This window comes from Cervus elaphus, chromosome 14 (assembly GCF_910594005.1).
Source record: "Cervus elaphus chromosome 14, mCerEla1.1, whole genome shotgun sequence".
Lineage (NCBI taxonomy): Eukaryota > Metazoa > Chordata > Mammalia > Artiodactyla > Cervidae > Cervus > Cervus elaphus.
Genome location: NC_057828.1, coordinates 31,393,232 through 31,410,514, shown reverse-complemented (window position 1 = coordinate 31,410,514; position 17,283 = coordinate 31,393,232). Strand labels below are relative to the sequence as shown.

Here is a 17,283-nt window from a genome sequence, read left to right as displayed (position 1 = left end):
TCCCAAACATGACTACAAATGTTTATCCTGTCTTTCTCTGAAAACCCCACTGAAATGAAAGCAAATGCATTTTTTGAAAGTATAAACCCAAAGACTTAGAGGATTTGAGAGGATACAATTATAGACAGATTTTTGACAAAGTTTAGAAGACAGAAAGCAGATGGAGAAGGAAAATTAGCAAAGGAAATAGAAGCTGAGATGCCTGCAAAGGAGGTTCCAGATGAGAAGCGAACACATTTGCCCAGCAGAAAGCTGGGGATGTTCAGCACGTGGAGAAAACAGGGACAGAAAGCTGTGGATAAGAGTGGGGTTGGGAAGAGGAGGTTGGTGTGGGCATCTACACTGAGCAAGACTTTCCAGATACTCTCCTTTGCCCCGTACAACTGGGCAGGTCACATGATTTGTTCACCCCTACCCAAGCAAGATGTCCAAGGCTTGCTCTCTGGTGAAGCAGAGGGAAATTTCCAAATTTGGGGAGACCAGGCAAAGCAAGGGGTGGAGAGAGGCTCAGAACTGCAGTCTAAACACTGCACAGTGGGTTTCTGGGTCCATGTTCTGGTCTTGCTACACACATCCTGCTCCCAGGCAAGTGATTAGAGGATTCTCCTCCTGAGTAGCTGAACTACCCCAGAGAAAAAGATCTCTAAATACTGACATTTGGCAATTTCCAATGTAAAAAGCCCTACTAGTCTTCACATTCCACCCAAGCATTTAGAACTTTCAATCCACTTTATAGAGCCTTTTGAAAATATGAACAGATAATCAAGGATTAGTGGAGGAAAGAATTGAGGAAAGCCTCCAACATGAAAAAGAGATCAAAACAAAAGCAGGCCTAAAGTAGGTATCAGAGCATCTCAGAGATGAGGCAAGGACCAGAGGGCAATTTCAAAACGAAGTCTAGTGAAAATTCTGAAAAGCAAGAGCAGACATTGCCCTTATGGGAAAGGAAATAATCGGAAAACAAGAAAGACTTCTTGGAGATTAAAAATATACATAGTAGTTGAAATTAAAATTCAATAAAGGGAAACTTTCCAGAAAAGAAAACTAAAAGACAAAGAGAGAAAACTGGACAAATGAGACTTTCTAAAAATTTAAAGAATCAAAGAAGCGATAAAGAAGACAAGTGGGAGGAAATAATTTTAAAATATCTATACAAATACTCCTAGAACAGAAGGGCATGAATTTCCATACTGAAAGGGCCACTTGAGAGTTTACCATGACAAGTGAAAAAACTACCTGCAACCAATTTTGAAATGTCAGAACACCAAAGATAAAGAGAGGATCCCAAAAGTTTGGACATGAAAGCTCAAATAGGACACAGTAATAAGAGAAACGGGAATCAGAATGGCACCCATTTCTCAGCGGCACTAGAAACCATGAGATAAAGAAACAATGCCTTTAGCATCCTCAGGGTGAAAAGATTATTTTCAACCTGGATTCTATGTTCAGCCACTCTCAGGGAGTGGGAGGGCAGGAAAAAAAGATTTCTCAGATGTAAACAGCCTCAATCAAATTGGCCTCCCCTGTACCCTGTCATAAGAAGCTGCTGGAAACTAGTCTGTAAATCAAGAAAGAAGGTATGGGCCCAAGGACACAGCAGAGCTGGGACTGAGAAGAGCATTGAATGCAAGGCCCTGGATGACAGCTGTGTGGCAGGCTGGAGAGCAAGCTTGTAGTTTGGAGTCGGAGGAAGAGCTGCTCCAGGAGGGAGACCACCAGGGGAAAAACGGGATCCATGCATTAAATGATAGGTCTCACCAGTCAGAAATTACGCTGTTAAGCGTTTGCCAGAACTGAAGGAGCAAGGTACATAGAAAAGTAGGTGAATTTTTTTTTAGGGGGTGGATAATAAAGCAGGTATATTTTAATAGAGGCAGACAGCTAATTTATACATTTCCATCCAATTTCATTCCACAGATTCACGTTTCTTCACAGCCATGGTGAATGCTTCTTCATCAAAATGAACATTTTTACCCAATAATATTGTCCTAAGCATTTACATGTCCAGAATGGCAGAAAGAAGGTAAAATGGATATTTTTTTATAAGGAAAAAGATAAATATATAAACATGAACCCCACTTGTAATCTAAGGTGGTTTAGACCAGTCCTTATCCAAGTTCAATATGCATATGAAACATTTAGCATAAAATATAGCCTCTGATTCAGTAGGTTTGGGGTGGAACCTGAGATACTGCATTGTAAACAAGTCCCCTGGTGGATGCTGCTGTCTGGGTCATACTTTGAGTAGCAAGTATTTATACAGAGCTAAATGGCATTGAAAACATCTGTTGAACTATGATAATAATATCTACTGCCTGCTGTATGTCAAGCACTATACTACTTTGCATGCATTGGCAAGTATTATCTCAATTTATTCCTCTAAATCCATTTTAGTTATTATCATCCTTGTTTTACAAAAAGGAGAATTGCGACTAAGAGGAGAGTTGGCCCAAGCTCTGACAAATACTCACTGACAAATACTAGCTGGTAGAGCTGGGATTTGAGTAAGATTTATGTCACCTAAAAGGCCAGATTTTTTCCCCCTAGAATTACAGCTTCAATCTCCCCTGCAATGTAAGGAGACAGAAATAAAGGAAAACACATTCTGTGTTCAGGCATTGAAAAACTTCATGCTATTAAAATGTCTATACTGCCCAAAGTGATTCAGTGCTATCTCTATCAAAAACCATACTGGCAATTTTTACAAAAATTAAAAAATGAATGTTAAAACTCATATAAAACCATAAAAGACCCAGAACACACAATGTGATATTCAGAAAGAAGAATACAGCAGGAGGAATCATACTTCTTAATTTCAAAATATAATTACAAAAATAAAGTTATTTTAATAATATAGTATTTTATAAGTGGGATTGTTTTCTTAATTTCTCTTTCTGACAGTTCATTGTTAGAGTATTGAAATACAGCAGATTTATGTACATTGATTCTGTATCCTACAACTTTACCAAATTAATTGAGGAGTTCTAGTAGTTTTTTGGTGGTGTCTCTAGGATTTTCTGTATGTAATATCATGCCACCTACAAACAGTGACAGTTGTGCTTTTTCCCTTCCAGTTTGGATTCCTTTTATTTCTTTCTCTTGTCTGATTGCTGTGACTAGGACTTTCAATACTATGTTGAATAAAAGCGATGAGAGCAGACATCTGTGTCTTGTTCCTGATCTTAAAGAAAATGCCTTCAGCTGTTCACCTTTGAGTATGGTAACTGTGTGCTTGTCTTATACAGACTTTATTATGTTGAGGTATGTTCCCTCTATATGCATGTTGTTGAGAATTTTTATTATAAATCGATGTTAATTTTGTCAAAAGCTTTTTATATATCTCTTGAGATGTTCATATGTTTTTTATTCTTCAGTTTGTTAACATAGCATATTACATTGATTAATTCGTGTATGCTAAACTATCCTGATGCTAGGAAAGATTGAGGGCAGGAAGAGAAGGGGGCGACAGAGGATGAAATGGTTGGATGGCATCATCGACTCAATGGACGTGAGTCTGAGCAAACTCCAGGAGACAGTGAAGAACAGGGAAGCCAACTGTGTTGCAGCTGACAGGGAAACCTGGCACGCTGCAGACCATGGTGTCACAAAGAGTCGGACATGACTGAGTGACTGGATAACAACAACGAACTATCTTGCATCCCAGAGATAAATCTCAGCTGATCCCCATGGCAGGAGCTGGGCTAGCAGAATGTAGCTATATTCAGGGGCCAACTATAGCCAAGTGTGGAAGTCTAGGCCAGTGACAGGAAACAGGACTTTCCTGAGTTAGGGTGGCACATTTTACTGTGCTTCTTTTTAAAAACACACTTTTAATTTCTTTAACAACCTTGCTTCGTCAAATCACCTTTGGGAATAAAACAAAACTGTAGTACCACCTGAAACTATGGTCTGTACTTTTGACTTTAAAGGTTCACTGTCTTTCTCCAATAAGAATGGCCTGAAAACATTCCATCTTTCTAAGCCATGATGAATGAATATCCATTAAGCATAGTTTCTCACCTCCAAGCAACCCACAGAGCAGTCAGGGCAGCTGCCCTTGGTGCCCAAGGCAGCCAAGCCAAGACACTTCTCGCTGTAGCGCTTGGAGAGGCCATTCTATCAAAAAAAGCACTAGGTAAAATTTTTAAATGAGATCATTTTTAATCCCGGGATAAACAAAGGAAGATAGGAAATATAATCAATGTATATTACTTGATCTGCTATAAACAATATTTACACAGTACAATAATTAAACACTGACTACCTATATTAATTGAAAGTATCGAAGCTATTATCCTGCAAGGGGAAGGAAGGGCATGAGAAGAGAAGAAATCTTTGCCATATCAGAACCATCAGTGAATAAATTCTAAATTTGGTAGATCAAGGAAAGAAATATAAGCACATTACTTAGAAATATGAAGATAAATACCAGAAGAAACAGCTCAAAGAGTATATTTGTTTTCTATTGCTGCATAACAAATCACCATAAACTTAACAGTTTAAAACAACATGTTTGTTATCTCACAATTCCCTTGGGTCAGGAGTCTGGGCATGAATCTTCTATAGAGTCTCACTAAGCTGAAATCAAGGCATCAGCTGGAACTGTGTTTTATCTGAAGCTTAACTAAGAAAGAATCATCTTCCAAACTCCTTCAGGTTGCTGGAAGCATTAATTTCCTTGTGGTTGTATGACTGAAAACCCCTGCTTTTTATTGGCTCTTAGCTGGCAGTCATCCTCAGGCTTCTAGGTCACCTAAAATCCCTAGAGACCACAGTTCCTTACCATGAGGGCTTCTCCAACATGGCCACTGACTATCAAACCCATAAAGAGAGACTCTGACTCCAGACTGCCAGGAAAGAGTCTTATATAACACAGCATAATCATGGGCGTAATCTCCCATCATCTTGCCATGAGAGGCAGGAGATGTGAACTCCAGCAGGCTGAGACCATTGGGATCACGCTAAATTCTATCTGCCACAAAGAGGTCCTTAAATGTTTTTTGATAAGTAAGTCATGCAAATTACATAAAAGAGGATGAATGAATGCCTCTCACCCACTTCCTAGCCAACACTGTCTCTTCCCTGGGAGGCAACAAATATAATCATTTTCACTCATAACTTAACAAATGATTCTGTGTATATAAAGTGTGCACACATGCACACTTTATTCCTCACTCTTTCAGCTCTTTACTCAAATGTACCAGGTCTTTCCTAAGCGTTCTATAAAAATGATGATACATACATATATTTTTTTCCCTTTTTTGCATAACTGGTAGCATGCTATACAAACACACCTTTATCTCTTTTTATGCTTCATATACCCTGAGATCATTTTAAATTGGTACATGAAGAGGTTCTTCATTGTTTTTTCTGCTGTGGTATAGCATTCATTGACCCTTTGATGGACGGTTAGGTCATTTCCAGTGCTTTTCTATTGTGAAGTTAGATATTTCTAATGCTGCAATAAATATCTCTGAGGGCTGGACTTCCCTGGTGGTTCAGTGGCTAGGAATCCACTTGCCAATACAGGGGACACAGGTTTGATCCCTGGTCTGAGAAGAGCCCACCTGCTGAGGGGCAACTGACTCTTGTGTCACAACTGCTGAGACTTCGTGCTGCAGCTACTGAGGCCCGCACCCTCTAGGGCCCGGCTGTGTGGTAAGAGAAGCCACCGCATCGCACCTAGAGAAAGCCTGAGCACAGCCACGAAGACCCAGCACAGCCAAAAATTAATTAATTAAAAAATAGTAATAGTTCAGTTCAGTTCAGTCACTCAGTCGTGTCCGACTCTTTGCGACCCCATGGACTGCAACACGCCAGGCCTCCCTGTCCATCTCCAACTCCCAGAGTTTACTCAAACTTTTGTCCACTGAGTCAGTGATGCCATCCAACCGTCTCATTCTCTGTCGTCCCCCTCTCCTCCCGCCTTCAATCTTTCCCAGCACCAGAGGCTTTTCAAATGAGTCAGTTCTTTGCATCAGGTGGCCAAAGTATTGGAGTTTCAGCTTTAACATCAGTCCTTTCAGTGAATATTAAGGACTGATTTCCTTTCGGATGAACTGGTTGGATCTCCTTGCAGTCCAAGTAACTCCTAAATATTTTTAAAAATGACCTCTGAGGGGAGGTCAGTTTACTGATAGTGTTGCCTCTGGGGAGTGGGGAGTGGGACAGGAAAGGGCAGGGATCTATTGCTCTCATGTTAAGCCTTGTGTACCACTTGATCTTTTTAACCGTGTGCACATATTACCTGGGTAACTGTTTAAGAGGGCTGTGTGATCTGTTCGAGGGGTGAGGCTGGCTCCATGGGAGGCTCCTCCTGTCCTTGCGAGCTTCAGAACAGGCTTCCAAGTCCCTCTGAGCTGCCAGTACTTATTCCCACTCAGGCTTCATTCTTTTCCTTCCTTAGCACTTATTGAGCGTCTGCTGCATACCAAGAACCCAGAGACTGGAGCTCCAGAGAAAAATTCCACTTCTCACTCCAGGCAAAATATTCCACTTGCCCCTCTTAATACATGAGAGTAAACAGGCACACAGTTCTCCTGAGCTCTCAGGAGAGAAGCGGGCTTCCAGCCCCTTCAGCCAGAGCCAGAGCTGCTCCCAGACTGCAGGAAGAACGCGGGCAGCAGCCACCTCCACGCTGGGGAGCTTGGGAATTGTTTGCTGTTAAAGTTCTACATTCCAGTGGGTGTGAGGGGCAGTGCCCGCAGCTTCCCTTGTCAGTCACCCACGCCTTCCTCTGCAGCCCCAGCAGTCACTTCTGGAACACTGCCAGCCCCCTGGAAGTCCCCGTTTGTCACCTTGTAAGATGACCTCCCCCCCTCATAAAAGGGCAAAGCTAGAGAGACCCTCCATGCCTCCCTCATTCCCTGCCCCTCACTGTCAACTACAAATTGGTGCTTGCCAAGGGCATTTGCCATCTGCTTCTGCAGAGACTGATTCTTGTGCTGCTGCAGCTGTTGAACTTTAGCATCCTCCGAAGGAGTTCAGGGTAGAGAGTGAGGCACTCTGTGCTTTAGGGAAGCTGGTAGAACAGGTCTTCAGATAGATATTTTCAGGAACTGATCTCATGAACCTAATCCTTGCATCTCTTCATATCTAGAAAAGCGCTGAATCCCTTCATGGTGACATCAGCTCCTCGTGACTAGCAGAAAATCTTTTGTTAAATAAGCGATTGAGTGCATTGAACTCCCCTTTCACCAAAATCTTATATTTTGACCTTCCTCCACTGCCTCTTTGGAACAGTCTCTCAGAGCTATCTGAGGTGCTGTCTCCCAGGCTGCAGTCCTCATTTTGCCCCAAATAAAACTGAGCTCACATCTCTCATATTGTGCATCTTTTTAGTCGACATCGCCTTCGCTTGCCCCCTTCCTCCTCTAATTCCAGTTGTTTTCCTTCACCACAATTGTTTCTCCTTTTCTTCTCCTCATCCAGGGATCTTGGCTTTAGCCACATCCCTGAGTGTCCACGGGAGGGGCTGAGACCCTGTGACCCTCCACCTGCTATCTCCCTTTGACCCAGGAGATAATAGAGTCTAGTGTTTGCCCGTGAGAAGGGCACACACTTGTTTTAACCGGGGAAAAGATTACACCTTCGTACTTCATTTCTCCATAACAATGCACCATGATGAACTTGATCTCCATCAGAGTGATAGTCACTGGTAGTCTCCTGCCTATAAATATACGTAGACTTCCCTGATGGCTCAGATGATAAAGAATCTGCCTGAAATATATATATACATATATATATATATATATATATATATATCTGATTCACTTTGCTGTACACCTACCTGAAACTAACACAACATTGTAAATCAACTATATTTTTTTAAATCCACTTAGTCCACCATCAACTTGCCCACATTTCTTCAGCTTGGCTGTAAGGACTTGAGGCATTTCATCAAATGCTTTGCAAAATTCAAGGCTATATTCCAACAAGAAATTTCATCAAGACTTTACCTCCCAAGGCTCTCCAAAATAATAAACCAACACCCAGCAAGCCTTCCCACCCCTCCCTGAGTCTTCTGGTGCTGTTATATCTAGCAAGTTGACCTGGCCCTGATCAAGGTGCTCCTCCACCCTCCTGAAAACCAAATCAAAAAGGTTGGGGGGGTTTGGAAGCAACAGTGGGCAGTGGGATGAGGTAGTGTGAAGTGTGATGGCTGCTGCCAAGCGGCAGAAATGAGATTAAAATGGGCCCAGAAAGGGGCTGGTACAGCGGTAAGGAGATACAGTCTCCCATTAGCCCAGGGCGGCAGCCTGAAAGATGCAGTAGGGCCCCAGGTTCCTCCCTCCAAGCTCTTCCTCCTCCTCTGGAGCAGGGCTACAAACTGAAGCCTGTAGGCGTCAGGCCAAGACTCTAAATAGGCAAAGTTGGTCCTGGGGGACGTGATAAATGAATTGCATGCAAAGTATGCCTGGCACATCAGCAGAGCTCCCCAAGTGTTAGTTATTATTATTATTATTAAGATCATCATCAGCATTATTATCACTATTATTAAAGAAGCAGCTGTGACTCAACCCCAGACAACCACTGTCCTTCCACAAGGCGGATGTAGTGATGCTAGATTTACCAGTTTGTCAAAGAAGCTGCAAATCTGGAGTTTTGTTTAAAAATCTCTCCTTTTTTCCATTTGGCAACTAATGCAATTAGAACAAAAACCAATGGCTGTGTGCACCAAATGAAATCAGTCCATGGGCCACCCGCAGGCCTACGTGCTCAGCCCTGGAGATTGCGGCAGAAGCTCTGTGCCAGGGATCCTGTGACTTCTGGGGATTAGGAACATGGTTGTGACAGTCTTCCAAACCTCCTTGTGTCCCGCACCCCTACACACACACACACACACACACGACTCTGGAAGCACTCCAGGGACTTTACATGAGCCCTTGAGCCCAACAAGGGGTCAGCTGCCCTTCTCACCCGGCAAGGATCAGTGCAGGGAGAAGAGTGGCCAGCCAGGGAAAGAAGGGTTCACACAAAAGTCTTCAAGGAAGAAACCCAGGGTCCATGCTCGTGCACAGCACTGGGGGCTCAGCCTCTGCTTGGAGGAGGAGCAGAAGGAGCCAGCCGTGGACTATGAGTGGCTCCCCACTTCTTGGGCCTCTTCTCCCTTGAGCAAAAATGAGCTTGAATCAGATAGGTCCCTTCTGCCTCCCACCCTCTCTGATGCCCTCTTGCCTTAGAATCATGACTTCAGTGACCACCACTGTGAACGCAGGGTGGCCATGGTCACGACAGGTATGTCAGAACGTAAACAAAGCGAGTGAAGCACAGCTGCAAGGAGGCCCAGAGGACTCCCACACCTGCTTGAAACTGCCAAGTCAAAGGGGTGCAGTGACACCCCTCTACCCTGCAGCCTGTCCCTCAACCATGGGTGGACTCGGGGGCGAGTGTCTCCCAGGAAGTAGGGTTGCTGCTTGTATTAATAGTTTAAACCTTTTTATTACTGAGTGGCATTCCATTATAGGAAGGTAGTTATTTTTTATTAAGTACTTCCTAAACACCAGGAAGGCTTCTCTGGTGGCTCAGCAGTAAAGAATCCACCTACTAAAGCTGGAGATGGGGGTTCCATCCCTGGGAAAGGAAGATCCCCTAAAGAAGGAAATGGCAACCCACTCCAGTATTTCTTGCCTGGAGAATCTCATGGACAGAGGAGCCTGGCTGGCTATAATCCATGGGGGTGGCAAAGAGTTGGATACAACTTAGCAACTAAACATGCAGTAGGAACTGTACTAGTGAATTCACATACATTATCTTTTTTAGTCCTCAAATTGATCTGCAAATAGAATGGGAATCTCCACTTTACAGCTGAGACAAGCAAGGCTCAGAAAAGTTAAGTAACTTGCCTCAGGTCACACAGCAGGTAAGTGGAGGAGTCAGGATTTGAACTCTCCCTCCACTGAGCTATACTGCACGTGCTGTTTTCCCTCGGAGCACCTGGTCTCAGGATGCCTTTGACCTTCCCTTCTAGCTCCACGCCTTAGGCTCTGGGGCACACTGGAAGGGCCGGGAAGCCCTGGCCCTAACTCCTGCCCTGACGGTAAGACTCAGTGCCATGAGCTCCAGATTTTTTGAGTCCCGATTTTTACTGGACTCAACTTGTTTTGTGCTGAGGTGGAACACTCTCCCCGAGCCTATCAATAGAACGAGGCGGAAGGGTGACCATGCGGCAGATGGCACGCGTGGGTGGAGCGGCTCCTCTGTCGTGTTCCGCGGTGGTGAGAGACTCCGGCTGTGGACGCCGCCACTTCCCTTCCCCTGCATCCCTCAGCCCCCTGCAGCTGAGCGTCTTCATTCACGGTCTGCCTTTTCTGAGCTCCAGGAGATCCCACAAAGGCCCCTGGGAGTGAGGCTGCAGGGCTAATAAACACAGGATTCTCAGGCCCCCACCTGAGAATCCTGAGAACCACCTACTGCCTCCTGCCCCCAAAAGCCACCCCTCCAATTTCCCTGCAAAAAGGCAGGAATCACTGCCGCTGGGGCCTGCCTTCAGTGATTTACATCTTACTCCGCCTGACTCTTCTGGAAATGAAGTTTTAAAACTTGCAAAATTGAACAATGTATTATTTAGAGGTAGATGTATTTAGTATGATGATAAAGAAGAACCAAAGAGTTGCACACTCAAAATCAGGATGGAAGTCATACCCGTTAGAATTGCTGTTAAAACAAGCACACAGAGAAAAACAAATGTTGGCTGTGGAGAAATTGGTACCCTTGTGTGTTGCTGGTGAAAATGTAAAATAGTGCAGCCACTGCAGAAAACCATACAGCAATTCCTCAAAATATTAAACTTAGAATAACATTTAATTCAGCAATTCTCAGTTCTGGGTATATACACACAAACAAGCAGGGACTCAACTCTTACGTACTAGTGTTCATAGCAGCATTGTTTACTATAGTGAAAGGTGAAAACAACCCAGACATTCTTCAATGGATGAATATATAAATAAATAGTAAAATAAGATGTAAACATGCAATAGAATATTATTCAGCCTTTAAAAAGTAGAAAATTATGACACAGCCTACAACAAGATTGAACCTGCATGACACTATGCTGAGTAAAAGTAAACCAGTCACCAAACAAACATTGTATGAATCTACTTATGTGAAATACCTAGAGTTGCCAAATTTATAGAGAAAGAAAGTAAAACAGTGGTTACCAAGGCTGGGGAAGAGAAGAATGAAGAAGTATTGCTTAACTCAGCTTATTTAACTTTAGTTTGGGAGTACGAAAAAGTTCTGGAAATGGATACTGAAAATAGTTGCACAACAATGTTAATGTTCTTAATGCCACTGAATTGTACATTTAAAAATGATTAGAATGGAAACTTTTATGTTATGTATATTGTACCACATTAAAAAACAAACAAACAAAAAAAAAAAACAAAACAAAAGACAAGATGGTGACCACTACAGGAGGAGAAAAAAGAAAGGGCTAGAAAGGGCTACAACTGTACCAAGGGCAAGTACCCAGGTACTCAGACTATTATACTTGTTTAGTACATTGCCTATATCCAGCCTGCCTATATATGCCTATATACATTGCCTATATATGCCCGCCTCCTCTGCAACCACACATGTATACTATGTACCTTATTTCACGGATTCTAAAGCACACATCTTAAAAAATTTAATCTCTCTGAAATCAAAATGCATCTCACAATCAATGTGGTAAGAAAAATATCTTTGTGCCATAGTTTACATGGTAGGCTGTTATCTTTCTCTGTGGTATGTAAAACAATAATGCTTCTGGGACTTCCCTGGATGTCCAGTGGTTAAGACTCCATGCTTCTACTTCAGAAAAATATCTTTGTGCCATAGTTTACATGGTAGGCTGTTATCTTTCTCTGCAGTGTGTAAAACAATAATGCTTCTGGGACTTCCCTGGATGTCCAGTGGTTAAGACTCCATGCTTCTACTTCAGAAAAATATCTTTGTGCCATAGTTTACATGGTAGGCTGTTATCTTTCTCTGCAGTGTGTAAAACAATAATGCTTCTGGGACTTCCCTGGATGTCCAGTGGTTAAGACTCCATGCTTCTACTTCAGAAAAATATCTTTGTGCCATAGTTTACATGGTAGGCTGTTATCTTTCTCTGTGGTATGTAAAACAATAATGCTTCTGGGACTTCCCTGGATGTCCAGTGGTTAAGACTCCATGCTTCTACTTCATGGGTTCAATCCCAGGTCAGGGAACTAAGATCCTGTCCAGGGAACTAAGATCCTGCATGTGACACAGCACGACCAATTAAAAAAAAAAGATACTTCTGATTATGGTGCCTAAGAGTAGATGAAATACAGGATATGTAAGCAAAAACATTTCATAATAAATTTTTATTTATTTTTTATTGAAGTATAGTTGATTTCCCTGGTTGCCCAGAGGTTAAAGTGTCTGCCTCCAATGCGGGAAACCCAGGCTCAATCCCTGGGTCAGGAAGATCCCCTGGAGAAGGAAATGGCAACCCACTCCAGTATTCTTGCCTGGAGAATTCCAAGGACAGAGGAGCTTGGTAGACTACAGTCCACGGGGTCACAAAGAGTCGGACAGGACTGAGTGACTTAACTTCATTTCACTTCATAGTTGATTTACGATGTGTTAGTTTCAGGTAGTTATATATATATATGTATGTATGTATATATTCTTTTCCATTATAGTTTATTACAAGATATTGAATATGGTTGCCTGTGCTACACAGTAGGTCCTTGTTGTATCTGCTAATCCTAAACTCCTAGTTTATTCTTAATCACTCACCTTTCCCCTTTGGTAACCAAAAATTTATTTTCTATCTCTGTAAGTCTGTTTCTGTTTTGTAAATAGGTTCATTTGTATCATATTTTAGATTCCACATGTAAGTGATATCATATGATATTTGTTTTTTCTGTCTGACTTACTTTACTTAGTATGATAATCTCTAGGTCCATCCACGTTGCTGCATTTGGCATTGTTTCATTTTTTATGGCATATATAAATATATATATATATATGTCACATCTTCTTTATCCATTTATCTATTGGTGAACATGATAGCGTATGGTGAACGATGTTGGATTCGTGATCTCCGAAGAAGAAGATTTAGCTTTGGGAGCAGGGACCAGACTTGGTCACTCAAGAGCTTTTGTGTAGCAGAGTTTTATTAAAGTATGAAAAAGAACAGAGAAAGCTTCTGACATAGACATCAGAAGGGGGACTGAGAGTGCCCCCCTGCTAGTCTTTACCAAGCGGTTTTATGTCTGTTAGAAAGCTGTTCATCAGATAAGAGAAACACCTCAAGGCTGACAGCGTTTCATCAGACCCCTCTCCCACAATATGCATTTTTGAGATAGGATGGTACAAGGTGTGTCATCCCCCACCCATAAAACAATTGATATGAATACTGGTTTGTTGAGCTATTATCAGCCCAAGGTTTGAGAAAAGAAAAAAAGTTAGTCTTAGGTGGAACCATTTTGAAGAAAGACAAATTCCAAAGCAAATACATAGTTTCATTAACATAGCTTAAGAAAAACATTTCCATAGAGAAACCTCTTTTTAATTTTGTATGGAGAAGGAAAAAAAAATCTGACACTTGCAGTTTGTTTCTTCCTGCTGCTTAAGGGAGAGAGAAAAAATGTCTGACACTTGCAGCCTATTTCCTCTGTTTGGAGACCCCTGGCCTTCCTGCCTGTTACCCTCTCAAACACTTGGGTTGCTTCCATGTTTTGGCTGTTGTAAATAGTGCTGATATGAATACTGAGGTACATGTATCTTTTCTAAGTAGGGTTTTCTCCAGATACAGACCCAGAAGTGGGAATGCTGGATCATATGGCAACTCTCTATTTTAAGTTTTTTAAGGAACCTCCATACTGTTTTCCATAGTGGCTGCACCAGTAGTGTAGGAGGGTTCCCTTTTCTCCATACCCTTTCCAGTATTTATTATTCGTAGACATTTTGATGATGGCCATTCTGATCAGTGTGAGGTAATACCTCATTGTAGTTTTGATTTGCATTTCTCTAATGATGATGTTGATGCATGATGAGGTGATGTTGAGCATCTTTTCATGTGCCTACTGGCCATCTGCATGTCTTCTTTGGAGAAATGTCTATTTAGGTCTTCTGCCCATTTTTTGATTGGCTTGCTCTGTTTTTTTATATTCAGTTATATGAGCATAGCATATTTTAAAGTAGCATCTCTACTGACATATAATTCACATACAATACATTCACCTATTTGAAGTATACAATTCAATGGTATATTCACAGAGATATGCAATCACACCATTTACAGTCTTTTATGACTGACATTTTTCAGTTAGCGTGTTTTCAAGTTTCATCTGTGTTGTAGCATTATACACTGAATTTTTAAAGTGATCCATTCATCCCTCAACTCACTGGAATCTGGCTTCTAAATCTATCACTTTATTAAAATGTCTTGTGTTGGCTACAAGTGATTCCTCATTATACAGTCTAGCAGCCATTTCTCAGGCTTCACTTTGACCTCATTCAGCACAAACATGGGTTGAGTGTTAACTAAATGCCAGCTTCCATGGGCATCACTCACCTCCTTCTCCCTGACATGCCCCTCCCTTAGATTCCACACCTCATGCTCATTCTCCTGTTTCCCCATCTGGGCTATCTCTGCTTCTTTCATTCTCCCTTCCCCTCTCCAAGGCTTGTCGGTGGCATCTGTCCCCTTCTCTGACATTCTTCCAGTGATATCAGCAGACTGGTGTCGTCCTCCACGATTAGGCTCTCAATCTGATAAAACATAATCAGGTTGTATCTTAGATAGCATCGCCAACTCAATGGACATGAATTTGAGCAAACTCTGGGAGATAGTGGGGGACAGAGGAGCCTGGTGTGTTGCAATCCATGGGGTCACAAAGAGTCAGACACAACTTAGCAACTGAACAACAACAACAAATCTTCCACTCCAACCTCTGTTTCTCCAACTGTCTGCTAGACCTTTCCTCCTGGGTGTTGAACAGGTACCTGACATGCCACATCATGTGGAATCTCTCTTCTGCACAGTTCAGCACTTCTCTTAAGTCACTTAAATTCTGCCGTGTATGCTTTCATTCAACAAAAGTTATTGACTCCACTAGATAATTGGTCTTCTCTCACAGCTAAGTTGGTAAAGAATCTGCCTGCAATGCAGGAGACCCCAGTTCAATTCCTGGGTTGGGAGGATCCGCTGGAGAAGGGAAAGGCTACCCACTCCAGTATTCTTGGGCTTGCCTTGTGGCTCAGCTGGTAAAGAATCCGCCTACAATGTGGGAGACCTGGGTTCGACCCCTGGGTTGAGAATATCCCCTGGAGAAGGGAAAGGCTACCCACTCCAGTATTCTGGCCTGGGGAATTCCAAGGACTATAAAGTCCATGGGGTTGCAAAGAGTCGGACACAACTGAGTGACTTTCACTTTCACCTTCAGATGATTGGTCAGGCCAAGGAGCATCCTTGTTTGATTCCTTTTCTCATATTTACTGGAGCAGCAGCAGATATCCTGCGCCTGGCATTGCTCAATCCAGATGTCAGTTGGGACAGAAAGAATAACCCAGAACCCTAGAACAAACTGGGTCCCAGTGATCAATACAAGTTCCACCCAATGAATGTAGATTACAGCAACCTGAAGATAGAAGGTCCAGATTCCTAAATGAAATGTTTCACTATAAAGCTGCTTAGAATGAAGGTCTTCCAGAAGCCATCTGCATAATTTATTGCTTAGCCAGGGAATATATCCCCTTAAATGCACAAAATCATGCTGGTGTATTGTGTTGGGGTTTACACTGATTAATAAATAATCTGAAAAACTTTTTTAAAAGGTTATTGAGAATCTGCTAGCTGTTTGAACTAAAGACTTGGTAGGAAAGAAATCAAAGTCCCTTCTCTCCAAGAGCATCCCTCCCTTCGCTCCAAAGCTTCCCTTCTAGTGAGAGAGCCAGGGGGGTCAACGTGAGCCTGCAATATGGCGGGTGGTGATGAGTTTCTTAAAACAATTAGAGCAGGATAAGAGGATCAATGGACTTCCCAGGTGGCACTAGTGGTAAAGAATTCGCCTGCCAATGCAGAGACACAGGTTTGATCCCTGGGTTAGGAAGATCCCCTGGAGGAGGGCATGACAACACACTCCAATATTCTTGCCTGGAGAATCCCATGGACAGAGAAGTCTATAGGGTCACAAGGAGTCAGACATGACTGAATCGACTTAGCATGCACGCATGCATACAAGAGGATCAAAAGTGACAGCAGGGAACTTCCCTGGTGGTCCAGTGGTTAAGAATCCAACTTCTAATGCAAGGGATGCAGATTCTTTCTATCCCTGATTGGGGAAATAAGATTCCACATGCCATGGGGCAACTAAGCTCATGCGATGCAACTAGAGAAGCCCCTTCACCCCACAAGGCAGACCCCGCACAGCCAATTTTTTTTTTTAAGTGACAGTGGGATGTGCTGCTTATTCTCTGTTTGCTGCCCCTTCCTCCCATACAATTCCTGCTCCATCCTCCATCCCAACCCTGTTCCATGCCCCATGGACTGGCCCATAGGGATCCTTTCACCCAAGCTCCCCCACCCTCTGCCTTCCTGTTGGCTTAGGCCGAAAAAGGAGATGAGAAAGCAGGAGGCAGTGGAGTCTAGCAAATGTTTATTGGCCAGCTCACTAAAGAAAAACATCCTGATTTGTAGCATTTGCCCATTTCTGTGGTGCAAACACTCCACCTTGAGAGATTTCAAACTAGCTTAATATTAGAGCTTAAAAGAGTTGAATACAGTGGGCCCTCATGAAATATTAACTGGATTCAACACACCATTGATGGGAACAGAGGGAAGTGTGGGAGCATCTTCTTAGCTTCTTCTTGTCCTCAGCCCTGGCAGGGGCTGCACCATGCCCTACAGGACTGCAGCTCTAGACAACAGTGCCTCTCGGGCCACCCCAGCTCCAATGAGATGCTGATACTCTCGTTCCTTCCTACCACCGACTCAGGCCTGGGGTTGGGAACTGCTTTGCAGTGATGCTTGTCCCTGGCTGCCTCACTGTCACTGGTTAGTTTCCTCTCCCTGCTCCTAACTCTTCATTAATGCCCTTCAAAATCCCTATGGAATGGACCTCCTGTTTCCCAGGCTACCCAGACTCATACAGGAGAGATGCCTTTTCTCATAGAGTGCATGGGAAGGCTTTTCTGATAAAGCACAGAATGAGGGAGTAGGAAGCAATTTGTGTGTTGGTCCTGCCGCCCCCTCTCCAGTTTCCCCACCCCATGCCTGGTAACCATCTCTCTTGTATTTGATTTCCTGCAGTGCCAATCCTAGTT

The 17,283-nt window shown here is 42.9% G+C and overlaps 1 pseudogene; it reads left to right on the top strand.

The window, feature by feature from the left end:
- The window catches only part of LOC122707412, a 32,231-nt pseudogene extending 16,605 nt beyond the window's left edge, over positions 1-15,626 (top strand).
- Positions 15,627-17,283: the final 1,657 nt, after the last annotated feature.